We start from the raw sequence: 26,841 nt of genomic DNA, 5'->3' as shown, positions 1-26,841 counted from the left end.
CACATGTAGAGTTGTTTAATGGTCTACAATTTTAAAACATTGAAGTTTACTTATTCACTTATTTGAACGTATGTGCTCGAATGCACATGCCATAGCAGACATGTGGGAGTCAGAGAACAACTTTCAGGAGTCAATTCTCACCTTGCGCCTTTTTGAGGCACGTTCTGTCTTGTTTCTCCGCTGCTGTGCTGTGTTCTCAAGATCTTCTAGGTGATTCTCCAATTTCTGCTTTCAATTTCACTAGGACTTCTTATGATTGAAAACAAACAAACAAACACCTACAAAGAAAGCTCCAGGTTAGCGAAGATTACATAGTGAGAATTTGTCTCAAGATGAAATAAATAGAGATAGTGAGAAAAACACGTCATCTTTCAAACTATTTCTTATATATTAATAATTTGAACTAAAAGCAAATGTAATCTGACAAGATAATTATTGGGTATTTTCCTAGATGGTGTGTTGATGTGTGTGTGTGTGTGTGTGTGTGTGTGTGTGTGTGTGTGTGTGTCTCAGAATCTCATATATCCCAAGCTGGCCTTGAACTTGCTAAGTAGGTGAGGATGACCTTGAGCTCCTGATCTTCCTGCTTCCACTTCTCTAGTACTGGCATGATAGGCAAGTACTACCACACCTGTTTTTTTTTTTTTTTTTTTTTTTGTTTGTTTGTTTTTGTTTTTTCCAGATACATTTCCAGAACCTTCTACAGTCTGTTTTATAGACCACAAGAAAAGAAAAGCCAATCTTAACTTGGGTACAATAACAATTACTTCCTAAAGCCAGTAAGACCGATTTCCTCTTCTGAGAGAAATGTAAAAGCACGTCTATCATTCCACTCCGAGAACTCCTGAATGAGTAGAGGTCCCACATTCAGAAAGCCAAATACCTAAAATACATTAGTTTTTGCAAATTCTCAGATATCTGCCCTTCAAATAAGGCAAAACAACTTCTGAAGTGTGCTGTACTGCAGCTAACATACCATTCCATTTGGTAATTATTAGGAAATAGTATCTCCTAGAACTTAGCAAAGAGAAGGCACGATTCTGAAAACTGAAAGTTTCAAGGGAGAAGCCTCGATATTGCTTTCATCACTGGTTCTGAGTAATGGGAGGCTTTTAGAAAAACGTGCTTTTCACTTTTTCGATGGAGCGAGAGAGCACAAGCAATTTTTAGAGGAGCTTTGGACGGTTAGTGTATTGAATCCCAGTAGGGTTTTTAACATGGCACAAAACTCAGTTTTATAAACCAAGGTGGAATAAATTATTTTGTGGACTTTCACTTTTGCTCTTCCTATGGCTAGAGCTGAGGAAATGTGACCCCAGACTCCTTTAGAAGCAGACCGGAAGCTGGGAGGGAAAGGCTCACCAAGCTGCTGGGGTGGGGGGAGGGGTGGGGGTTGAGGAGCAGCTCTTAATCATTTGATTCTAGTCACCAAGTGAAATCTAACATGGTCATTGCAGATCTAACTCAAGGAAAAAGTATTTTTGTTGTTGTTGTTGTTAGATGTATTTAGTATAGGTGACTTGAAAACTCTTATTTATGTCCCTAAGTACTCTATTCACATATAATGAGTCTATTTTCAGTTATCTATGGTATGATCAGTGAAAAATGAGACCATATATAAAGACCTTAGAAATTTCTCAGATGGAATGAATTAGTTCATCTTCATGTTTTCATCTGCTGGCTGGGAGGAAAGCTTTGATATGTAATTGTTTTGTTTTACTTTACTGGTTGTTGGGAATTAAGATCATGGTTGCTTTCAAGGACAGAAGCGACATTTAATTTACAAATAACTTGGGTGACTTTGAATTTATAAACAGCTATCTTTCCAGATATAACAGGAGTAGTCTCAATTTCAGAGAAGTTACCATTGATAGACTGTATCTTACTTCCATGGGGGAAATTGTTGAAGAATATCTGAATACATGGCACTATGTGACTAGTTGCTTTTACCAAAGAAGCAGTGGGTTGCTTTGAAGTAGTATTAGTTGTTAAAGAAATGAAGGCCTGTGTCAAGAAGTGTCCTGAAAATTTAGTTTGAAAACCAAACTATAGTGAACAATAGGGCAGTGACGCTTCTCTCTAGGCAAGGGAGTGTAAGTGATTGTTTCTGTGGGATAGCATGAAACGATTAGTGATATATAGACATTCTTATACCTGTACCTCTGTTCACATGAGTACAGGTACCTTTGGAGCTCAGAAGAGGGTGTTGAATCACCCCCAGAAACTGGAATTATAAACAGTTGCCAGTTACCTGATATGGGCGCTGGGAACTGAACCCTGGTCATCTGTAAGAGAAGTGAATGAAGATGAGGGCATACTCCTAGGTATGGTTGAGAAGAAAGGTCTTATTGTAGATATGAAGGAGATCACAGACAGAGGGTCCAGACAGAACGTATGTGGCCATGAGAGGAAAGGAAGAGGAGGGAAGTGGGGGGGGGGGGCAGCAGACCGTGAAAGGAGCTGAGGAACAAGAGGACACCAGAACTGTGTAGCCAAAGTGGAGCTGGGGGAAGTGAAGCCCACCCCGGGCTGGAGAGTTTGGGGTAGGGGGTGAGTGAGAAGTGCTGGGAGGAGCCCTGGTATGGAATAAGACTTTTCCTGGTTTCTTTGAGACCTAACAAACCGAATGCATGTCTAACTGCTGAGCCAACTCTTTAGATCTTGTTTGCTATTTTAAAAAGAGCAAAGTTACTGGGCTAATCTGGATTAGTGGAGCATGCAGGTAATCCCACGATTTGGGAGGCTGAGTAAGGAGACCAGGCTTTCGGTGCCACTTTGTTCTATATAGTGAGTTGTAGGTCAGCCAGGGATACCTAGTAAGACCCTGGAAGAAGAAGAAAGAAGAAGAGGAGGAGGAGAGTGGTAAACAAAGAGTCTAGCTTCATGCAGCAAGAATCAACTGAGCAGCCAAACTGCTTTTAGGCAGGGATGTAGCCAGCCTACTTGCTCTCTGAGCTTGCCCTATGCTGTTGAATAACACCTCGATACTGGGGACTGGAAACTGTGGATATACTTAGAGGACTTATTACATAATAGAAATCTTGATATCCAGGTTTGGGGAAAGATAAACTAACGGATTTCGAAATGGAAAACTATCGGGCCCTATGAAGTGGGAAACAGGAGGGAGAAATGACTCTAGTTGTGATGAGTTTACCCTCATTCTCTCTTCTTATGGAAACCTGGATCTTTAACTACAAAATGTGGTTGTTACTTTCAGTAAACTAAGGGGCAATTTGGCAAGCATCACTTTAATGAGCTTTATTAATGAATCAATAAACATTTGCTTTTGGATATCCTATGAGGTAGCTTGCTACCTCTATTTTTGATAGCCCTTCCAGTGTCCTATCCAAAGGAGTGGGTAACAGGAGTGTTTATCCATGCAGCTGGGAAAAGTCTGTCCTGCAATGTTTAGGACTGTCTGAAGTGGCACACTCATTTGTTTTCTGATTAAGGTTTCTGATTTGTAAAGTGTATTCTCTGCAAAGGGAATAAGTTACAACTTTTTACTTTAAAACAGTGATAGTACAGTTCCTCATGTTATGGTGACCCCCAACGATAAGATTATTTTTGTTGCTACTTCATAACTGTAGTTTTGCTATGGTTGTGAATAATAATGTAATTATCTGTGTTTTCTGATGGTCTTAGGCGACCTCTGTGAAAGAGTCATTCCCCTTTGGAGGTGGAGAAACATAGTTTGAGAACTTCTGCTGTAAAACTAGATTATTTCAACATTACAGCCAGGTTTATTCATGGTCCCAAAGGACTCCTTGAAGAGTTTCAGGTTACAAAGTTGATTCTCTCTTGTGTGTACAGTGATGGCAATTTCTTAACCTTTGAGCCATTACTCCAGCCCTCAGTGATGGCAATTTCAAGCTTACAGACACTAACATTGTTGTAGTTGCTTTTGAGGAACTGAAGAATTTGCTATCTAAATCTGGCCACTCTAGAGCTGGGGGGGGGCATCTAAACATTATGTCTTTTCTGCATCTCTCTATACATCATAATTCTAAAGAAAAGAGATTGTGTGATTTGTTCTCCTGTCTCCTTCACACTGTTACCTAAGATAACCTTTACATTTTACCCTGCCATTCCAGCATTTCCGAGCTCTGTAAATACAAGGGATACATAACTGACTTCATTCCTGGGCACGATAACAACAGACATAAATAAATAAATAAACAAACAAACAAATAAATAAAGAAAGAAAGAAAGAAAGAAAGAAAGAAAGCCGGGTGTGGTGGCGCAGGTCTTTAATCCCTGCCTTCGGAAGGTAGAGGCAGGCAGATATCTCGAGTTTGAGGCCAGCCTGATCTACACAGTGAAACGCTGTCTGGAATTAAAAACCAAACCAAACCAGTGCAATAAGCAGGACGTCCTTTGCTACCCATCTTTCTGGAAGAGTCGTTCGTTCCCTAAATCCAAGTGACCTGGCATGCGGAGTTGTGTGCCTGCCTGCTGAAGGACTCAGGCTCCAGTAGGTTCCCGCCACCCGCCGGGCTGGATCCAACCTGGAAACCTCCAGGACTCGGCCGGTGGTCCGGGAGAGGAGCTCAGGAGACTCAGGCCCTATCCCAGCAGACGCCTGGTCTCCAAGCCGCCTCATCCCTCCCCAGAGCCGAGCCCAGAGTCTGGGGCAGCGGGGGGTATCCATTACACCTCTCCCACCCTGGTCCCACAACTCCGCGGGCGCCCCCAACCCGCGCCCGGGGTGCAGACACCCAGGAGCCGGGTGGTGAGCTCCGCCGCGCCGTCCCCCAGTGATGACGCGCTTCCTGCCCTCCCGGCGCTCGCGGGCCGTGCGCTCGCGCTCGCCCTCGGCTCCGGTTCCGCGCCCGGAGCCAGCAGCGGCGGCGGCGGCGGCGGCGGAGGCGCAGCGGGAGCGGAGCCGGTTGCACTCGGGAGCCGGCGCTCCGCAATGAGACAGTAGCTGCATCCCCGCGGTAAGGCGCGGCGCGTGGCGCTACCCTGCTCTCTATCCTGCATGCGCGCTGCAGGGATTTAGAGTGCCTTTTCCCTCCCCTGTCCAGAAGGAATATGTGGGTGGTTTTCTTCTCGGGTTTGCATCTCGTAAGTGATGTCCATGTAGAAAAACCCTGTCAAGCTTCTAGATTTCATTTCCTAGGAGGGTTTTTTTTTCTTGCAAGAAAAGAAAAATAAATTGCAACGATTGCACCTGTCTATTGCACATGTAGGTTTCACCGCACTCAGCCCTGGTGCCGGGCTTTGCAAATAGTCTTCCAGCCGGAGCCGGGGAGCTGATTCCTAGCCCTAGGCAGCTGGTCCCCTCCTTGGCTCCCTCCTCGGGTTTCCGGTAACGGGGTCGGAAAAGCGGCCCGGTCTGCACCGAGGGGTCCCCCGGATCACGGCTGGGCTCCCCGGCACGGACAGAGTTGGCGGAGGGCAGAGCGGCTTCATTCCAGCACTGGCTGCTCCGACTTCCAGCACCACTTTGCGAACAAGTCTCCAGCCCCGGCTCGCGGCGAAAGGCACTTGGGGCTGCTTTCCATCGCCCAGAGCAGCCCCCGACTCTGAGACTTGTGGGTTGGTTGCATGATTCCCCTTTTCCCTGGTCATCTTGCTACTTGGCAGCTGCTGCCCGCCGACCGCTCGGGGAAAGCGCGGGGCAGAGAGTGAGGGCAGGGTTTGAATCCAGCGCGGCGGCCTCTCGTCTCCTTCCTCGACCCTCAGGAGCTGAGATTTCGCGCCGGCGGGGATCGGGAGGAACCTGGAGACCAGCAATTCGGAGCCCAAGAAACGACGTTCGAGGGCGCCATATTTTCAGTGGGTTTTACAGAGGCTAAGGGGTGCCCACTTTCCGAAGCCCCCCCGGGGAGGCCAGAGCGATTGTTGCTGGGAAAGTTTGCGCGCCCGGGCGAGCTAGGAGGCGGCTGTCCCCACAAGGGCGCGCAGTCTGCAGCATGTCGCCCAGGCCGAGTCTGGGGGATAGAGAAGCGCAGGGGACTGAAGCGTGAGGCTCGTGGGCGTCACGGTGCAGCGGAGTAGTAGCATTTGGGGCTGCGAGGCGCAGAGCACACGCCCCTCTTTTCCCTAGGCCACCGCCGCCAGCGCTCCGCCAGAGCCGTGCGCACCGCCGCTCCCCCGGCCCTGCGCACGTTGCAGAGCGTTTGCTTTAGCGCCTCTTTCCCCCCAGCACCGCGGCTCGTGGGGTGTTCCACTTGGTGCGGGCGCTCACTCATGGCTGGAGAGGACGCGACAAGGATCGTAGATGGGGTAAAGGCCTGGCTTATGTGGATCAGCCTGAAGCCTCCTGTAGTCTCTTGGCTTGTGGAAGCGATCAGAGTAGCACCCCGCGGCTGCGTGCAGGGATCTCCCAGTGGCGCGAGCTGGCGGAGGAAAGGGGGGCGTTTCCCAAAGTCGGGGCTTCAGGTGACACGTGGGAAAACTTGTTTTCTTGCTGCTGGTAATGGGGCAGAGATGGAAGGAAGGTTAATGAAAACTAAGTCCAAATTGTTTCAAGAGAATGGGAAAGCAGTTGTAGAGGACACAAAGACAGAAAAGTAAGATGGTACCCCGGGGAAGCGCTCCCCAAAATACACATAATTAAGAGCACTGTGGTGCTCAGAGTGACACTTTTGACTATGAGAGCCCATGGTCTAGGAAATTGACATTCTCGATGTCCTAGCTCCTGGAGGTAGTGACCTGTGGGGGATCTTTAGTTTTGTACACAGATAGTGACCCCTGTTTTGTAGTGAAGGGGCAGGGCAGAGTGTATTTGCTGACCTGTGATTGGCTGAGTGCTGGAATGTGTTGTTAGCTTTTCTCCTTGGTATCTTAATGAAACTGTCACAGTAGAGAGATCGGGTCAGCTCTTGGGGCCTTCATCATTGGAAGAGATTCCGGGAAGGACTACAGAAATCTAACGGGGGTTGGGGGTGGAGGAGCAGAGATTTTCATTAGGGAAATGTGCCCCCTGAGATCAGCAGTCACCCGGTAAACTTCATTAAGTGCCTCCAGCGTGGAAGTTACCCTTTCAATTAACAAGGTTGTATCTTCTTTGATCTGCACCATGGGGATCCCTGTGCAGAAAGTCAGGAGGAAAAGTTGATGTGACCATTGGCCTTGAGAAGGGGTGGTTGTGTGCATGCAAGAATGCCTTTTCTCTCTTGATTTGAACACTAGAAGAGTGGAAAAGACTGAAATAACACCTGTCCAAAATTAGAATAGCTAATGTTGGGGAGAATTAGCTGCTGAAAGCCCCCTTAAATTACATTGAAATTTCCAGGCTTAGATTAGAGGTGTCACCCTGAATCCCAGAAGTAGAGGGTTCCCAGTCACTATCCACCCTGTGCCTTAGTGCCCCTTTTCATTTCTGTAGGAAATGGTATGGGATTGTGAGGGTCACAGTTCGGCTTTGTGTTTCAGGCTATGTCCAAGAGAGAAGTAAAAATTTCCAAACTTGATCCTTTTTTTTTTTTTTTAGTTGCAGTTTATTACAGGTGAAGGCTATGTGTGTGTTTAAAATCCACCATATTCAGATTTGTTTGCCAACATTATTCCCTAGAGGGCATTTTAAATTTATTAAAGATGGGGTTGGATCCTATGGTAACTGGAGTTATAGCATGGATGCTGGGAACCAAACCTATATCCTCTGCAAAAGCAGAGGATGCCCTTAACTGAGGAGTCATGTCTGTATATGTGCTGCATATATTTTTGCACACCTTTTAAATGTGATGCAATAAAAATTAATGTACAAGAGCTTTAAAAAAGCTTTTAAAAATCACATTTACCTGTATTTTTGTGCTGGGATGGGGATGGAGGGTTGGGGGTTGGGAGAGGGATGCCCCAAGGTACACTTCTTCCATGTGGCTTTCTGGGATTGAATTCAGGTCATTAGGCTTTGTGGCAAGTGCCCTTTCCTAGCTAGCTGTGCCATCTCACCAGCCTCAAAGATGCTTTATTTCAGATCTTCTGATATTTAATTTTAACTATACTGCCTTAATATTTATTTAATTTTGTGTGTCTCTTTCAGCGGGTATTATTAACCTGGCTTTGCTGTCCCTTGCCTGGTTCTTACTATTGTAACTTCATAGCTTGATCAAAGTGCCTGATTTTTTTTTCCCCCAGTAAGATTTTATAACTTCAAAGGGGTTAGAAAAATGCCTTTGTGAATTGGAAAGTTGCCTATCAGTTTATGAGGCTTTGTGACAGGTGGTGTGTGTGTGTGTGTGTGTGTGTGTGTGTGTGTGTTTGTGTGTGTGCACGCGCGCGTGCGCACATGTGGCATGCCTGGGCTCTTAGGATGGTGTCTGCAACTTGTGATCTGTGACATTCTTGCTCCAGGACTTTTGAGTCAGAATATTTTCTTGGGGTAGTGTTTGTCTAACAGGAAATACTAAAAACAGTTAAATCATTCAAAACAATTTTTATTAGGTACAAAAATATTTAAAGACAAGAAGAAAAATATTAACAAGGAGGCCAGCATTCTAGAATTATAGCTTAACCAAACCAACTTGTGCCCTTTTAATTACAGTATTTACCCCCTCCGGAACTTTTTAATCCTATTGCTTTTATATTTAATAACAAGGCTAGCTAAAACATAAGCCAAACACAACTATTACAAATAATGGAGATAAGTGGTGGGCTTAACCAGATGTTTCCCCTAAAGTCAGAATCTTCCAAACTTCCTTGCTGCTCCCCTCCCCAACACCCAGGCAAAACTCAAACGGTAAGGAAGTCTTGGAGGGTAAAACCAAAGTGAAGAAGGCCAGAAATGTGGAGGCTGACCACCTTAGTGATCTTTGTCTTAGTGGCACTTGCTGTTTGTATGGCCATTGATGGGCAAGCTGAACACAGATTCCGTTGTCCTTAGAGCCTCCCTTCACATGTTGCTCCTTCCACAGTGAATTTCCAGAGTCCACATCAGGTCCATATATTTGTTTTATTCTTAACCAACAATTCCATTTATACCACCTGATTGTGTCTGCCATACTGTTCAAAGAGCCTAGAGCAAATCACAAGCATTCCTGTTTCCTTTTTACTCTTCTGCCTTTGGCTTTCACAAACAGAATTCTTTGTGTCTCCCATTCATTTACACAGCAAAAAGCTCTTAGGGTTTTATCTTGCTCCTCTGATAAGACAACCCTGCCCTCACCCCACACATATCCTGGAGGGTAGTGCTCTACCTATCTAGTAGATAAGGTGTGGAGGAGATAAGTCTGATTAAGTGGTTTATGGAGCACAGAACTATCAAAAAATGCACAAAGGAAGAACAGGCAGCTCCCATAAGAGAAGCAGATGAGGGCTGGAGAGGCGGCTCAAAGGTTAAGAGCATTTGGCGCTCTTGCAGAACCCAGGTTCTGTTCCTGGCACCCATGTGGCAGCCACTACACTGTGTAACTCCATTTCCAGTGGATCTGATTCCTTCGTCTGGCCTCTGCAGGTACTAGGTGTGCACATATATACACAATGGCAGAAACAAACAAAACCCACTCATACCTCATACACATAGAATGGGAATAAAAAACAGCCTCATTTCTTCTTTCTCTCTTTCTTCCTTTCTTTCTTTCTTTCTTTCTTTCTTTCTTTCTTTCTTTCTTTCTTTCTTTCTTTTGAGACAAGACTTGGTTTTTGTCCTTATTCCTCTGCCCAGTTCAGATTCCTGAACACCTTCAACCTCCTTGACCCTTTCCCTTTATCTCACTTTGCTGAGTAACCCACCCTTGATTAGACTTGCCCTCTGCTTTGCCTTCACTGCCCTAGCCTCTGGCTAATGAGCCTGGGTGGAGAAGCCACATGGCCATCTGCACTGCCAAGCTCTTGATGTATGACCAGGACTCCCGAGGGGCCTCTTGACACTGCCAGACCCACGGTGCTTCTCATTTGCAATTGCTCTCAGCTGGTGCTTAGCTTCCATCACTGAGATGCAATTGCACACTGGTCCCTTCATCTTCCTGTAGTGAGTTCACCGACTGGCTGGCGAGGATTCCTCATCTGCACTGCCTTTTGCTCTCTCTAGCCCTTCTGTAGGTGTCTCCTTTCCCTTCCATATGTACTACCAGAGTCCTTCTCTGACAGGTTGTCTTCACTGGAGATGCTCTAGCATCTTCATCCCAAGTTAAAAAAAAAAAACCATCACCATCAGCAGGGGTAGCCCTTGACCCTGTGTCCCAGCCCACTCACCTCCTATTTCTCTGCTCTCCCTTCTTAGCAAATATTTGAAAGCATTATTTATTTTGTTTTCCATTAATGAGTGTTTTATCTACATGTCTGTCTGTGCACTACTTGTGTGCCTTGTGCCCGAGGAAGCCAGAAGAGGGCATTGGATTTCCTGGAATTGGAGTTAACAAATGGTTGTAATCTACCATGTGGATGCTGGAAACCGAACCCAGGTCCTCTGTAAGAGCAAAACGTGTTCTTAAACACTAAGCCATCTCTCCATCCCTTTAGCAAAAAAAAAAAAAAAAAAAAAAAAAAAAAAAATTAAAGTATTGTCATGTTCTGACTTACTTTCCTCCCCATTCATTTATTTTTAGTGTTTAAACAGGGACTCACTGTGTACTCTTTGGCTGCTCTTAAGCTTGCTATGTAGGCCAGGATGGCTTTGAATTTACAAAGACTTGCCTGCCTACCTCTGCCTCCTCAGTGGGCTCAGAGAAACATTCTTATTCTTAAGGCATCAACAGCTTCTGAGGACTGAGTGCACTTTCAGCATCTCCATCCTCTCTACATGATTCAGTCAGCTGATGCCTCCTTTCTCAAACAGTCTCGTTGCCAAGTGAATCTGCCCCTGGCTACTCTAGCCATCTTGCTCGATTTAATCTTTTTGGCTTCTGGAAGCTGGAACTGTGGTTTTGTGAAACATTTCATTTAGGAGTCTGCAATACTCTCTGCTCCTGAGAGGTCACGGTGGTATTCCTTCTTCTGTCTCAGGCCTCTTCCTTTCTTGAATCCGTGTCACTTTGACATTCCATCAGATCACGTATGAGATCCTACTCATTTTGTGGCATATAAGCCCCAAGTGCTTTGGAGGTCATCTAGTCAGCAAAGTGCTTACTGCACAAGTGTGAGGGACCCGAGGTCCACCCCCAGTTCCCTTGTAGAAGTTGGGTGTAGTGCTGTTGTGTACTTGTAATCGCAGTGCTGGGGAGGTAGAGACGGGAGGATCGTTGGGTTTCCCTGGCCAGCAGCCTGGTCTACTTCTGAAGCTCCTGGTGTAGTGAGAGACCCTGTCTCTAAAACAGAATGTGTTGGAGCTGTAGAGAGGGCTCAGTGGTTGAGAGTTTGGTTCTCAGTACTTATAATAGGCGACTCACAACTGCCTGTAACTCCAGCTCCAGGGGAACTATTATCAGTCTGACCTTCAATGGCACCCTACCCCCACGTGCACATACATGCACACTGGACACACAGACACATAAACATAAATAAATAGTAAAATAAAAGTTCAAGTGAGTGGATGTGGTGGATCACACCTTCAGTTCAAGCACTGGTCAGGCAGAGGCAGGTAGATCTCTGAGTTTGAGACCAGCTTTGTCTATGTGGAGTTGCAGGTTATCCAGGATTATATAGTAATCCCTGTCTCAAAAACAAACAAACAAACAACAACACCCAAAAGCAAAACAGGTGGATTACTCCTGAGGCATGATTCCACCCAAAGTTGATCTCTGGCCTCCACACATCACATGTACACACACACACTCCAGAAGAGAGGCTGGTTCTACCACTGGATTCCTATGTGTTTGTGACAAAGAATGCCTGTCATACAGTAAATACTTATCCAAACAATTCAATGATGGACACTTCCCAGTTCCAGAGTTAGCCCTGGAGTAATACTGCCCTTTCCGATTTTATATCAGGATACAGTAGTTTGAGGTCTTGTGCTGGGAATAAGGGGATAGGTACTGAATGGGTGAAGCACACCCTTGTTAAATACTTGTTGAGTGACAGGAAGCACCTGCCAAAGATGGCTAGAGGAGACAAATGGCTGCCTCTCTCATTTTTATCTCTGAAGAGGGGCACTTAAGCAGTCTTCTTGGTAACTTTTGACACTGGGTTGAAGATGACAAATTGACTTGTCTGAAGTGCTTGTCATTGACCTCAGTCAGTGTTCTTGAGAATCACTCATTCCCAGAGCCCACTTGACCACTGGGGAGCTGTCTCCCTCCTCTCCTAAGCCTGGCGCATGGGGGAATGAATTATTGCATCTGGATAGTTCCCTGTATCTTCCCATTGTTGCTGTCATGAGGACCCAGGCTAAGGAATCTCAGACTTGATGTGTGTCAATGAAAGAAATTCTCTTGTCTTGCCTCAGGACTGCCTAGTTAATGACTTGGCACTTGTGTCTATTTCCTGTTTGATTTGAGTGAAGCCATTTCCTAAACATGGCCTGAGGTCATTCATGGCAGCCCTTCCAAGGAGAGCATGGATTATTCCTGGGTTTGAGAGATTATATGAGGCCACTTTAAGAGGCTTAATTTTCTCCTTGAAGGGCTTTCAACTGGCCTAGCACTTGTCATTCCAAGCCCTCCCATATGGAGTTAAAGGAGATACCCTGTGGTAAAATGTCAGCCAAGGCAGCTTAGGTATAGTCACAGAGCACATGGGTTTAGCACCCAGTGGAAAAGGCAGATGTCTTTGTAGGACATGTTAGCCTGGTTCAAAGGAAGAGTATTTTGTTATCCTCCGAAAGAAAAGAGTCTAGGGTGATAATTCATTTGGTAAAGCTCTTTTCTTGCAATATGAGGAACTGAGTTTGATCTCCATAACCAGCTTTTAAAAAGCTGAGTATAGTTAGTGAGTGGCAAATGCTTGTGATCTCAGCAGTGGGGAGGTAGAGACAGAGGATCATGGGGTCTTGCTGGCTAGTCATGCTTAGCTTAGCCCACTTGGCTATTTCCAGGCAGGTGAAGAGACCCTGTTTAAAAAAAAAAATGTTAACATTCACCGTCTCCACACACATATACAGTGCTCATAAGCCTATACACAGATGTTCATATGCACCCAGGAAATCACACACACACACACACACACACAGATGATTTGGGAGTACGCTTTATAGACTGCTAGGAGCTTTCTTCTTTTCTTACCTGAGCTTCTGGAATGCCTTCTAAGGCATCCCCTTCCTAAACCCAGCCCACCTCACTGCCTTCAGTCTCTGAGGGGAGGATCCTAGGAGAGACTGTTGGAGAAGTGATAGAAGAGGTCAGGGTATCCAGGGGACTGGGCAGACTCTACAGGGCACACTGGACAGAAGTGGCTCCTCTGGAATGCAGGACACCCTTTGCACTGGCCCACAGTTCCCCAGCTTTCCTACGCCCCGTGCTGGTCACTCAGACTCTGAGGCCTTCCACTTTAATGCATATTGAAATAGCCTTTTATTTTCTTTAGGGAAATTTAACTTTCTGGCCTCTTTCCCCCGGTGTGTTTTGTTCTATTTAGGTGAGAGGGAAAGCTCGGTTCAGCTTGAGAGAAATCGCCTCCTCAGGGCTTTGATGATTAGGGCTGGTAGGTGAGGGTTGGAGATGGCTCAGATGGTTTTAACCTGCTCTCTGACAGAGTGGTGGGCCACTAGATGCTGGCCAAGTGCTGATGTATGAGTGGAAGAGAAGCATGTGTGAGCTAGCTGTGCAATGGTGGATTTGATAGTTCTAAAGGTCATTCCTTGCTTCTTGCTGGTGCTGTTGAGACTTTCCTGTCCTGTGACAGTTGCCAGAGGTCAAGATTGCACATCTGAGCGTGCAGTTGTCTTCCCTGCTGCCCACTTGACCCTTGGATGCACCTTACAGTGTTCATGTGGAATTGGATGATCAGATCTGATGGGCATACTAGAACAAGCCCTGTGCAGTCTGCAAAGTGTGGGGTGAATGTCTAGAAAGAGTAGGAAAACGGCACTTTCCTTTTGGGTTAACCCTCACAGGTTAGTTTCCACACACTTAACAGCTGAAGTTCCAGAGGCCAGAAGTTCAAGACCGAGATCTGGTTCAATATGAGGACCACATGGAGATTCTATTGAGACCTCTGCTCAGTCCGTGTCTTCCCTGTGCCCGTCTTCGTACCTTCATCCTTTAATCCTGTTGTCTGTTTCTGTCTCCAAATGCCTCCTGTTTGTAAAACACCTGACATATTGGATCAAGGGTTACCTACATGATCCTATTTCAACTTGATTATCTCTGTGCAAACCTTATTTCAGAATAAGGTCACCTTCTGAGGTGAAGGAGGATAGACTTAAGTAAAATTTTTCTTTCTTTCAAGAGTAGAGCATAGTTCAACCCATAGATGATCAAACAGTTTTCTGTTTCAAAATCTGGATCTGCCATGGACTTCTTGTTGGTGGATTCCCTGTTTAGACTAGGGAGCTTGGGTCCTCCACTGTGGAATGTTACACCTATGGGTGCCTTTGCCCAGCACTTGTCTCTTTGCATCTACTAAGACCTTGCATGCTGGTTTCCATGACAACCATGGGAGGCAGGTGTTCTCATCAGACTTTGAGGAAGCAGAGGTACAGCAAGGTCTTTTTGCCGAATGTTGCATGAGTTTGACTCTAACTCAGGTCTTTTTCATTCACAAGCGTTTCCTTTAACACCTCTGTCTCCATCCTTGACATGAGTAATTGTCTCCTGGGAAACTCTTTGAAAATTCAGACTTGGTAGGCCTTGTGGGATACTTATGAACCAAGCTGAGTTTTCAACCAAGGAATCTGTATCTTTTGTTGTCCCCCTAGAGATTTTGACAGACTCACATAGGACCTAATGCACTCCACCTTGAACATTATTTCTCAGCGGGAATAAAAGCACCACCACGTTATAATTTGACTTTTTCTTGCCCACTGTCCTGCTTGGAAGGCTGCAGGAAGCATGGTGGGGGGAGAGACAGAGACAGAGAGAGTCATTGGAAAGGGGAGAACCCACCCCCACTCCCCCAGACAGGTTTCTCTATATTGCTTTGGGACCTGTCCTGGAACTAGTTCTGTAGACCAGCCTGGTCTCAAACTCACAGAGATTGGTCCGCCTCTGCCTCCCGAGTGCTGGGATTAAAGGCGTGAGCCACCAGTGCCCTGCGGAAGTGGGAAAACTTTGTGTGGAACCCAAGCTGCTGTTTTTCTGTTGTAAGAAAGACACAGTCTCACGTAGCTCAGGCTGGACTGGAAACTCTCTGTAGCTGAGGATGACCTTGAACTTCTGGGCTGGAATTATATTCGTGAGTTATAACTGATTTTATGTGTTGCTGGGGCTGGAACCCAGCATGCTAGGCAAGTACTCTACCAACTCAGCCGTATGCTTTGTACATAACTCTCTTGTTCATATTCTATGGGCAGGGCCTTCAGCTACTTAGTTTGTGCTAATGGAAATTATAGGCTCAGTAAATGGAAAATAAATCTTTTTTGAATTTTCTATCATATAGGTGCACATCACACTCCAGTGTGGAAATTAATTGAGTGTGAAAATAAGTTGAGACGGTTCAATCTCAAATAAATGTTTCGCGCTTTACTAAAGCAAAAATAAATAAATAAATAATTAAATAAATAAATAAATAAAAAATACAGCCTTCATTCAGGAAGCTGGAGCAAGAAATGTTGTGACAAGGGCCTGGAGAGATAGCCCTGTGGATAATGTTGAGTACTTCTGTTCCAGGGGACATGGGTTCGATTCCCAGTACCCATGTCAGAAAGCTCACAGCTGCCTGTAATTCCAACTCCAGGGAATATAACACTCCTCTTCTGGCCTCTGCTCTCAGGTGCGCATTACCTCCCCCCCGTTCATTTACTTATATACATTAAACAATGTATATAGTTATATTAACAATAAATTATACTAAATAGTTTAAAGTTTTGTGGCAATTCAGTGTCTTTACTGTTATAGACTATAAATGTATTAACACAAATGTGCTTAAACCTGTGGGTGCTGCAGAATCACCTGCAGAAGAATGCACCCACCTGGGCTCTGCCTTGTAAGTTTTCAAACAGCAGGGCTGCTAGCTGAGGGTAGCACTTGAATTCTAAGCTGCTGGATTGGGGGCTATAGGTAGAGTGGGCAGCCCCCATTAGTAAAATGTTTTCCCTATGTGTCATTTTACATTACCAACCTCCTTGAAGAATGAGAACATTTCTCAGTTTTGCTATTAGCTTATAAGTTAGAAACCATTTTCATGACCAATGCCCAGGTTATTCAGCCCCCCCCCCCTTATTCCTATGAGACAGAATTTCCTAAATCCTTGGCTGCCTTGAAAATCACTGCATAGCTAAGAATGATTACCCTTGTGTTTCCACCTTCTGAGTGATTAGATTTCAAATGTGAGCCACCACACCCAGTTTGTGTGTTGCTAGGTATGGAGCCTGGTGCTCTATGCAAATTAGGCAATCACTCTACCAACTGAGTTACATCCTAGGCCCTTCAGCATCTTGAGTGGTTATGCCACTCTTAGGTCCATCAGATCTTTGCTATGAGTGTTGTCTTGGCATAGCCAGCATTGGAATGACTTTGGAGTATGGGTAAACACTATAGCTGCCCAGAGAGTCTTTACTCCATTGGTTTCTGTGAGCCCCAATGATTACCTAGTTTTTAATTGTCAAGATCATCTCAGGTCTTCTGAAATTTGAGTGTCACAGAACTAGGGTTTGGAAGTCACTTCTACACACTGACACCCCCCCCCCCCCCCCCATTTAACAAACACCATCACGTATTTTAGTGACATTTCTAACCATTTTCTGGTTTGGGATTTTGTTGTTTAGTTTGAGGAGGTTGGGACTTTAATGTTCTGCCAGAAATGAATGCATTTCTGATTTTTTTGAATAATTACTCTCCCATTTTTATGTAAGCTCCTGCAATTCATTTAAAACTAAGTCTTAAAGAGCCAGGTTCTTTTTCCAGGTAAGTCCTTTGGTGCACTGACACAGTCTGTGAATGACAGTAAAGATTTCTGGAGATAATTTCAGGAGATTTTGTGGTTTTAAGCTTGCACAGGTGGTTAGGAACGGCCTGCAATAGATATATGTCTGCATCCTTGAGCTCAGTGTGCATATTAAATTAAACAATTGTAAATGGTTACATATGGGAGGGGGAGGCGGGAGGCGGGGCCCTGTCTCCTTGGTGAAGGAGATTCAGTTGCATTAACCAGGATGCTACATCTTGGTATTTTGAGATCCATGCCTTGCAGATGTTGTGTGAATTGATTTCCTGCCCCTAGAGACAAGATTTTTTTGTTATTGTTCAACTCTGTTTTCCCTTTCAGCTAAATGGAGATTTTCAGCTTTAAAAGGGGGAACCAATAATAATTTTGTGTTACTAGGTCATATATGCCATGTTATTTTATGGTTGTGAGCCTAGCCTTTAGTGGCTGACATTCTCTCCAGCCCCACATATTTTATATAATTCATTCTTGAAAAGTTAGAGCTAAATACTCAAAAAGCTGCATAGGGCTGGGTATGAATTTGCCACAGTTGATTAAATTGTGTTCCTATAAGGAATGAATTTTATTGTGTAACTGCATTTTTTTTCTAAAGAGCTTTATTTGTAAGTGTGTGTGTGTGTGTGTGTGTGTGTGTGGTATGTACACATGTGTATGGGTACCCATCTCTGGCACAAGATCTCTCTGGAGTTGGAGTTACATATAGTTGTTAGCTACCTGATGTAGGTGCTGGGAACTGAACTCAGGTCCTTTGCATCTCTTAACTGTTAAGCCATCTTTCTAGTCCTACATATAAGTATATTTTCACTACATGTACTATGTCAATGGGGACTTGTTACTTTAGTAGTAGGTTTTTTTTTTGTTTTGTTTTGTTTTTTGCTTTTTTGTAAATTAGTTATCAAAATTTGTTGTTTTAAGCTTGCACAGGTGGTTAGGAATGGCCTGCAATAACTATATCCTTGAGCTCAGTGTGCATATTAAATTAAACAAAAGATCACATTTGTGAAGCAGTGTCTTCCACAACTTACCTTGAGTGTCTCAGTTTCACAGTGGTTTGAAAATGGTGTTGCAGCCTGGCGTTGGTGGTGCATGCCTTTAATCCCAGCACTTGGGAGGCAAAGGCAGGTGGATCTCTGTGTGTTTGAGGCCAGCCGGGTCTACAGAGCTAGTTCCAAGACAGGCTCTAAATCAATCAACACAGAGAAACCCTGTCTTGAAAAACAAACAAACAAAAAATGGTGTTGCCTGTTTTTTCCTCAACAGTCCAGGCCAGGTGAGTTGTGCAACATGCCAGGTCCTACTGAGAGATACACTTGCCCTTTCATCCATAGGCCCCACATATGGAACATCATGGGAGTTCTCAGGGGTCCTGGGATGGATTAAGTTATCACAACAATGAAGAATCCATAGTTCAGAGAGGCCAAGTGATCTGGATTTGACTGAAGTAGCAGGGCTAAAGAAATCACAGTTAGGTCTGTGCTTCCCTCCCAGTATCTTCTTTGCGAATTCTTCAACTCCTGTCTTATAGGTTTCTGTTTCTCAAAGTCTGGTGTCCCCAGCAGTGGTTCACCTGTGTGGGTTGTTATAGACTTTGGAGACAGCCCAGACAGAGGAGCCCTGGTTTTGGAGTCTCTCGTGAACTTGGCAAAGCTCTTTCTGGGTGTCTACTGAATGTCCTGGGGATGCAGGCTGAAAGAGAACAGACCAGAGCTCTGTCCCATGGTTTTCCTAAGTCCTTGTATTCACATTCACAGTGATGGTAAAATAACCCAAAGAGGATGCATGTTGCAAGGGGACAGCATGTGCCTGTTGATGTGGTAGCCTACCACATAGTAGCCACCATTTATACTGTGACCTTGGGCATGTCACCTGCTTGATGTAACCCTCAGTGTGCTTATCAATAAAATGTACCCATCATGCCTCAGTTATGTAGTTGTTGCAAGAAGGGAATGGAAGCCATACTGTACATACTTCTGAGCATATGCTGATTATCTATAATTCTGTAGAATGATCAAGCTAATGTGTATGGATTTGTTTGTGTCCCAACCAATCACAGGACAGGTGTTTGGTGTGTTTTCCCACCTCTATTTTGGGTCATGTTAAGAATATCAAGGAGGTATATGCACATGTTTGTAGCTCCTGTACTGTGGTGGAAGCAGGAGTTCAAAGTCATCCCCGGTTATATATTATAGTCAGTTCAAGGCCAGCCTGGGCTACGTGAGACTGTCCAAGAAAAAAAAAAAAGAAAAAAAAAAAGACAAAACCCCTTTCACTTAAATGAAAAATTGTAAGTAGGCACTGGCCCCTCTAGTGAGGGGCCTTTAAATACAGATGGGAAGGGACTAGCGGAAGGTGCTTAAACATGTCTGCTTGTATAACTCACATTGCTACTATCACATTCAGCACTCTTCCGAGCTTGTCTTGGTGTGCTTAATTAATACTTCTTCCATATAATTCTTACTAGGGTTGGACTATGAGCCTCTGTCCTTGCTCTTCGGGGTTGACCAATGTTCTGGTAACATCGGTACCACCCAGGGACCTCAGTGTTAGGAACTCAGGTTCCACCCTTATGCATGGATGTGGATGCACCATGTAGTCAGAAGCTGAGGTGAACTTGTAGCCACAATATCCTAGGGGAAGTTTGCCTGGAAGGTAGGGACATGGGGAGGAAGATGATATCCCTGATGACCTCTTTGGAACACTTGCAAGAGATGAGAGGCTAGGGGTTTAGACTCAGGTTTCTGTTCTGCTCACTGTTGACCCTGTGGTTCTTGGCTCTTAAGCTCCCCCTCCCCATTCTCATCTCCATCCCCTCTCTCCTCGCTCACCTTCATTCCTACCATATCTCCATCACCTTCATCTCCATCCCTTCCTCCCTCCCCTCATTTTCATCCCACTCCTCCCTCCCATCTCCATTCCATCACCTCCACCCTCATCACCTTGGTCTCCCTTTGTATCTCCACTTCCAGTCTTCATCTCTGTTTCACTGCCTTCCTGTTAGTGTTGTTCCTGGAAGAATGGTGCCTGGGGATAAGACAACCTTTGCAGCCCAGCATTAAAGGTGGCGCACACCTTTAATCCCAGAACTCTGGAGGCAGAGGCAAGAGGATCTTTGTGAATTTGAGGCCAGCCTGCTCTACAGAGCAAGTTCCAGGACAGGTTCCAAAACAATACAGAGAAACCCTGTCTCCCAAAACAAACAAACAAAAAAAGACAGCCTTTGCATAGCTGGGCCCACCCAAGTGTGATGTCTTCTTTAGTATCGGTTGGCTGTTCTGACACCTTCTTGCTGTCCCTGGAAAGGGGAAAAGAAAAAGAAAAAGGGGCTTAGATCTAATGTAACGTCAGCTAGATTGGGTTTCAGGAGATCTGATGGGGGTTTTCGTCCTATCACTGACAGGTCCCCGAAAGCATTGTTTTATTCTTATCCAAGGACAGGGTTAGACAGAATACCGTTTTTTTCTAATGCTTCTCCAGACTTTTAAATCCTCCTTCTTCAAGCACCATGTCAGAGGAATTATCCTGGGAGATGCTTGCCAAATGGCACCAAATAAGCTTCCCAGCACTTTTCTGAAAAGACAATCAGAAGTGTATTGAGGAACTAGAGGCCTGCTGTGCAGGACATTATAGTCGAGGAGCTCAGTGCCAATTTGGGAAGCTCCCCTGAGGGAACTTTTCTCATCCCAGCCCTCACTCTAAGAGGCTGAGCTAGGCAAGTGGAGAGACAGTCAGGCTTGGAAGAGGACTGGGAGGAAGAGAAAAGGGAGCCAGAGTGCTGGAGAGTTCCTCCTCAGGAGACTGGAAGTCTCTGCAGATAGAATCAAGTGGAAATGGGAAGACCATTATAAATTCATCAACACTTGAATCATGTTACCTGTTAGCCTTGTGTCCTGGCCTGGAATATGCTTAGAAAACAGCTCTGGTGAGGTCAGGCTCTGCTCAAGGTCATATTTCCACTTAGGGACAAGGCGGATCAGGATCCAGAGATGGTAATTACTTCCGTGTGCAGCCCCTTGTGCTCTTCCGCCTTCTGTCTGGGATGGAAGATGCTAAGAATGTAAAACTACAGTGATTGGATCCAGATGTATTGGCCTGACCTCTCTTCCCTTTAAAGCTAACATGGTGAATTTTTTTAATAGACTATTTTAATCTGATGGTTTTATTTTCTAGTCCACCTTTGTGCATAGGACTAAAGATCAGAGGAGAGAGGAAAAAAAAAAAAAAAAAAAAAAAAAAAAAAAAAAAAAAAGAAAAAGAAAAGAAAAAAAAAAAAAAAATCCCAAGCCAGTGTCCCTATTGTTGGAGATGTACTAGGCTGTGTTTTCTTACCTTCAGGTACCGGCTAGAGTGACCTGGTGGTGCATAGGACAATGGAGACCTCTGCTCTGAAAGTGACAGAATGTTTTCAAGTTGTGAAATAGCTGATAGGCTGTTTCTAAAGCCCATAGGTATAGGCGAGTATTGGGTTTGAAACATCAAAATGTAGGAGCTGGTGGCAGTCAGCTCAGTTGGTAGAGTGCCTTGTCTAGTGTGTATGAAGCCATGAGTTTGAACCATATACAGGACCATATAAATAAGATATGATGGTGCATGTCTGTAATCCTAGCACTCAGGAGGTGGAGCAAGATCAGTTAAGGTCATCCTTGGCTGTATAGGGAATTGGGGGCTAGTCAGGGCTGCCACATGTGACCAACAACAACTACCTAGGAACAGTGGGACTTGATAGTGATACTTTTAGCTTGATAGTGATTCTTTTAGCTTCAGTAGGGGATCTGAAGGCTCCCTTATGAAAGCCCCAGGGGGATGTGACCATTTCTGTGATTAAATGCCAGGTTACGTATGTGAATAATCCAAGGTTGGTAATTTTTTTTTCAAAACCACATAGTTTAGCAATAGAGTGTACACTGAATTGGTAAAAAATGGCTTTGTGCGTATGCTCATTTTGTTTTCCTGCACTATGTAGGATCCAAGCCCTTCATTTCACTGATGGTCCTGAAGGCATGCTGTTAAGCAAGAAGAAGAGTATTTAGGTGCATTGGTTAAGGGAAAATGTCTTAGGAGCCTGGACTCCAGGCTGAGGCCTTGTGGGCAGAAGTTTCATATCTTTCCAAGTGCTGTTGGTTGGATCCTTCAGACCATCATTTCTTCTCAGTCACGCGAAGTATTTGCAAAAGCATGTACCTTTTGCTGAGAAATTAAGTCATCCTAGATTAATTGGTTCTGTGTGTTCTGAGAGTTCTGTAGCCTCGAAAGTACACCTGATCACAGATCAATAATATTTGGGTATGGGCCTGGTGGTGGTGCATGCCTTTGATCATAGCACTTGGGAGGCATGGTGGTGCACTCCTATAATCCCAGCATTTAGGAGGCCTAGAGGCAGGAGGACCAGGAGTTCAAGGCTTGCCTGGGCTATATGAGACTCTGTGGTAGTGGTGTTGTTGAAAAACTTTGTCGTCTATTATAATGTCCATGTCCCCTAAACCATGTGGTGTAACAACTGTTAACTATTTACATATCACTTACATTGTATGAAATATTAATAAGTAATCTAGAATGATTAGATCATTTGAGGGCATGAATGTGGGGGGCTGTGTAAACAGGATGCTATCTTTTTGTTTATTTGTTTGTTTCTTTGAGACAGGGTTTCTCTGTATAACTTTGGAGCTGGTCATGGAACTCGCCCTCTAGACCAGGCCTGGCCTTGTACTCACAGAGATCTGCCTGTTTCTGCCTCCTGAGTACTGGGATTAAATGTGTACACTACCACCACCCAGCCATATGTTGCTATTTTATATAAGAAATCTGATCATCTACTGATGTTTGTATCTCCTGGGCTTCTGGAACCAATTCTCCTATGACCTCAAAGGATAGCTTTATAGTAGAAACACGTAGTCCTAGGTAGTAGAGGTTTAAATTGACATGAAAACTGCAAGTGGTTTGAGAACAGGGCAGGGGCATGCTTTGATTTCAGTATTGGAGTACCAGTGTTCCTGGGGGAATGGGTTTGAGAACCTGAACTTTGCCTCACCACTCAGTCCAATAAGATGCCACAGTCTTATTTAGTGGATGGCTGAGGGATTCTGTCCAGCACATACTTCCAAGGGATCCCAGGACTAGCAGAGACAGTATCACTTGGGAACTTACTGAAAGCACACATTCTGCAGCTGTGTCCCCATCCTGCAGAGCCATCAGTTGTGAGTAGTGTGAGGCATACATACACGCACGTGCAAGGGCACTTGGTGCACCAGAGAAGCCAGTCACAGGACTTGGATATGCTGCGTTCTATTGGGTTGCTTCCCAAATCATTTCATATTGGGCTAATGTCTTGTTCTGGTAACACTGCTGAGGATGGTGTAAAGTTAGATTTCCATTAGTGCTCAGTAATAATTTACTACAACCGAGGTCCATTGGACTGATAGCCAGATCCATCCAACTCACCTCAGACTCATCTCTGTCAGAAACCGACTTGGGTTGTGAGCCGAGGCTTTTAAGAGAGGTCCCTCTCAAGGATGCTTGTGACAGCCCTATTCTGTGAGGAGTGGAAGATGTGGCCTGATCTCATAGTTGAAAGAGAAGCAGTGCCCTAGGGCTGCGGGGGAAACAGGTTTTTGCTGCAGAAGTGGCAGGGCTAATTGGGGATGTTTCCCATTTAGGCTTCTTTGAATTATAGGATCATGAAGAAGTTGGTTTTCTCCTGAAAGGGAGTTTCAGTAGCATTGTGCAAACAGAGCATCTATTGTCTGAGTAGTTATTCTTGGTACAAAGACTGCTTCCAAAGGAAACAAATTAAAAGTTGTGATAGAATTTACTTTGACTTTGAATGGAAAGAGGATAGTCAGAAAGTGTCTATTCATGCCATTGCCTTGGGCTGCACAGACACTGGAGGAGAATAGATTCCTGCCTTGTAGGTATTACCCAGAGGCAGCACCGGTTGCCAGCTGTCTTGGTATAGGGAACCTTGTGTGGAAAGGGTCTGTTCAGCCATCTCAGGAGTCTGAACCCGAGACTTGTCACCTACAGGAGAGTTCTCCTGGCTTGGAATTTTCTTATGATCTTTGCAGTGTGTGAAGGGGAGGCTGTCACTCAACTACTTTCTGAAATCGGAGCTGCTTCTCGAGTGACTTGTAGCATTTCCCTCCCTGCTCCTGGGAAAATCACAGCTTTAAAATTTTAGTTGAAGCTGGAGCTGGCTTAATGTCAACTTCAAGAGGTCAATCTGGGTGGAGGTGAGTCTGGGTATGAAAGGGATATAATTACAAACAAACCCCAACCCAGAAGTCTCTGTACAAAGGTAGAAAGGAGGAAGAAACATGTTTTCATTATGAACTAGGCATTGGACCATTAAACACATGTCATAGGTAACTGAATTTACCACACAAAAGGCTGTCTTTACAAATTTGAAGATTACATTTATGTATGTATTTGGTTGTTGTTGTGCATGTGGGTGCTTGTTTGCAACAGGGCACCCGTGGAAGTCAGAGGACAGCTTGAAAGAGTTAATTCTCCTTAAGCTGTGTGGGTTCTGGGAGTAGAACTAGGGTTGTCTCCAGAAGCCTTTTCTGCTGAGCAATCTTGCTGGTCCAAGAAATGTTACATCTCACAGCAAAGTGGTATCCATTTTGTGGGATACAGTGTGGGAGCTTTCAGACCACACCCTTGGCCACATGGTCCACCTGAGAAAGATTTTATCTATAATAGCATGTGCTTTTGCCTGGGCTTCCTCTTGTTTTCTTCAAAGCACTCTAGGTAAGAGGAACACAGGTGAGGTTGATAGTCCCATGATCAACTATGACCTCTCTACAGAGTCCCTGAGCTCTGCCTGCAGTGTATCCTGGGGACTACTGGGACACTCCCTTTCCTCAAGGAGTCCTTTGACCTCACTCACAGTCACAGTAAGGGATGCTAATTTCTCTGGGATCCAGTCACAATGCAGAGCCCCCCTCTGCATAACAGGGCAAGGGTTGAACTACTATAAAGTTGTGTCCCAACACTAGGATTGTTTTTTTCTTTATTATCAGCTTGATATAAGGGATGTCTAGAGTCATCTGGGATGAGGGAACCTCAGTTGGAAACACTTCCATCAGATTGGCCAGTTGCTGCCCGTGGGGGCATTTCTCTGGATTTATGATTGATGTGAGAGGGTGGAGCCCACTGTGAGCAGTACCACCCTTGAGCAGTGGTCCTGAGTTGCATAAGAAAGCAGGATGACCAATCCAGTAAACAGCACTCCTCCATGGTCTCTGCTTCAGTTCCTGCCTTCAAGGTCCCGCCTTGACGTCCCTCAAAGATGGATTGTGATGGGACATGAAAGCCAAACAACTCAGGTTGCTTTTGGTCATGGTATTTCTCACAACAGTGGAATCTATGTAAGACACTGGGTGAGCCGGACATTCTGTTCAGGGACTCAATCTGTTTGTGCAGTGTTGGGGCTTTTCTGGCTTCTGCTTTGCTGTCGTCTCAGTTTGGCGTTACTGAAGTGGTCCTAAGGCCTTTCCACAAGGAAAGGGTTCTGGGTTTTGCTGACATACCAGAGCTAGGTCTCAATCTGTCAGCTCTATAGGACCCTTTTGCTTTTCCATTGCTGTTTTTAGTAATAGTTGCTCAGTTTAACCTGTCTTCACTGTCAATAGAGAGATCTTACCATTGCCCTGTGTATATTGTGTTATTGTTCCTGGCACCCACATGGTTGCTTACAATCTTCTGTAACTCCAGTTCCAGGGGATCCAAGACCCTCTTGTGGCCTTTGCGGTCATTTGATATATAAGTCATGCACAGACTTACATGCAAGCAAAATGCCTACACATAGACAATAAAATTTAAAACAAACAAAACACAAGTAGAGTGTGCCTAAGAACAAAAATGGAGATACACAAACACACAGACAGATATTCATGTGCACACGCATGCATGCACACACACAGGAAGGCATCAACATATGAACGTATGCAAGAGAGGGAGGAGCTTATAGGACAGCAGATCTGATGTGCCACTCATTACCTTTCCCCTCTCCCCACTTGCAGATCCCTTATAGACAAACATGGTAGCTCCTCCCCCTCCGCCTTACCTCTTCTAGAGACCAGGTGCCCTAGATCTGATTGGGAGGGAAGTTTCAAGCTTTGATTGGCTAGGGGAGGGGACTTATATTCAAGAGCTTTTTAGACCTGGATAGACTTCGGCTTGAACAGCTGGAAGTTTCTTGGTATGATACCAGGGACTTATATGTAGAAATTTGCCTAGTCCAACTCTTAGGGCATGCTAGTAGCTAGCCACTGTCTTTCCTCCCTCCCTCCCTCCCTCCCTCCCTCCCTTCCTTCCTTCTTTCCTCCCTCCTTCCCTCCCTCCCTCCCTCCCTCCGCACCTCAGCAAATGCTCTGTGGGCAGCCCTGCTTGTAGTGTGTGCTGGGGACAGAGTTGACCACAGTCCTTGCTCTTCACAGGCTGAGATTCCAATACTGCTGGGCCAAGTGTGGCCTGGAAGCTCCTGGCCCAGTGGTTCTGTGTGCTTCTTCAAACTGTGGCTTGTTTTTACCCTACCCAAGCTGCTAAATCTGCATTTTTAACAAGCTACTCTGACAGTCAGTCAATAGCTACAGCTTCCCACAAAGGGTTGAGTAAGCCTGGCTTTGGGGAGGGTCCATCTTGCCCTCCCTTGGGGGAGGGCAGGGGGAAGTGATGGCATGAATGCTGGGTACAGGCTGCTTCCTTCTGAGGTGGAACTAACAGGAAACATTGTTTGGAAGTGTTGAGGGACCCCAGTTTAAATCAGTTTCCTCTGAAGAAACTAGAGAATTAGAATGTGATCTGAAATGTTTGGGTCCAGGAATGTTTGGGGTTTTGGAATACCCCACATTCATTTGTTTTGTATATACCTTGCACTCACAGCCTGAAGGTGATTTGGAGCTGGAGTTACAGGTGGTTTTGAGTCAACCATCATAGGTGGTGGGAACCAAGCTTGGGGCCTCTGTAGGAGCAGTACGG

General features: G+C 45.1%; 1 protein-coding gene across 1 annotated transcript in view; it reads left to right on the top strand.

Annotated features, from left to right (window-relative positions):
* Positions 1–4,841: 4,841 nt before the first annotated feature.
* Tln2 (talin 2) overlaps positions 4,842–26,841 on the top strand; it is a 401,603-nt gene continuing 379,603 nt past the window's right edge. The window contains exon 1 of the mRNA XM_051197857.1: positions 4,842–4,940. The gene's annotated coding sequence lies outside the window, so the exon portion shown is untranslated. The remainder of the gene's footprint in view (positions 4,941–26,841) is intronic.

Source organism: Phodopus roborovskii, unplaced genomic scaffold, assembly GCF_943737965.1.
Source record: "Phodopus roborovskii unplaced genomic scaffold, PHOROB, whole genome shotgun sequence".
Classification (NCBI taxonomy): domain Eukaryota; kingdom Metazoa; phylum Chordata; class Mammalia; order Rodentia; family Cricetidae; genus Phodopus; species Phodopus roborovskii.
Note: the sequence above shows the minus strand (reverse complement) of the source record. Positions and strands in the feature narration are given on the sequence as shown.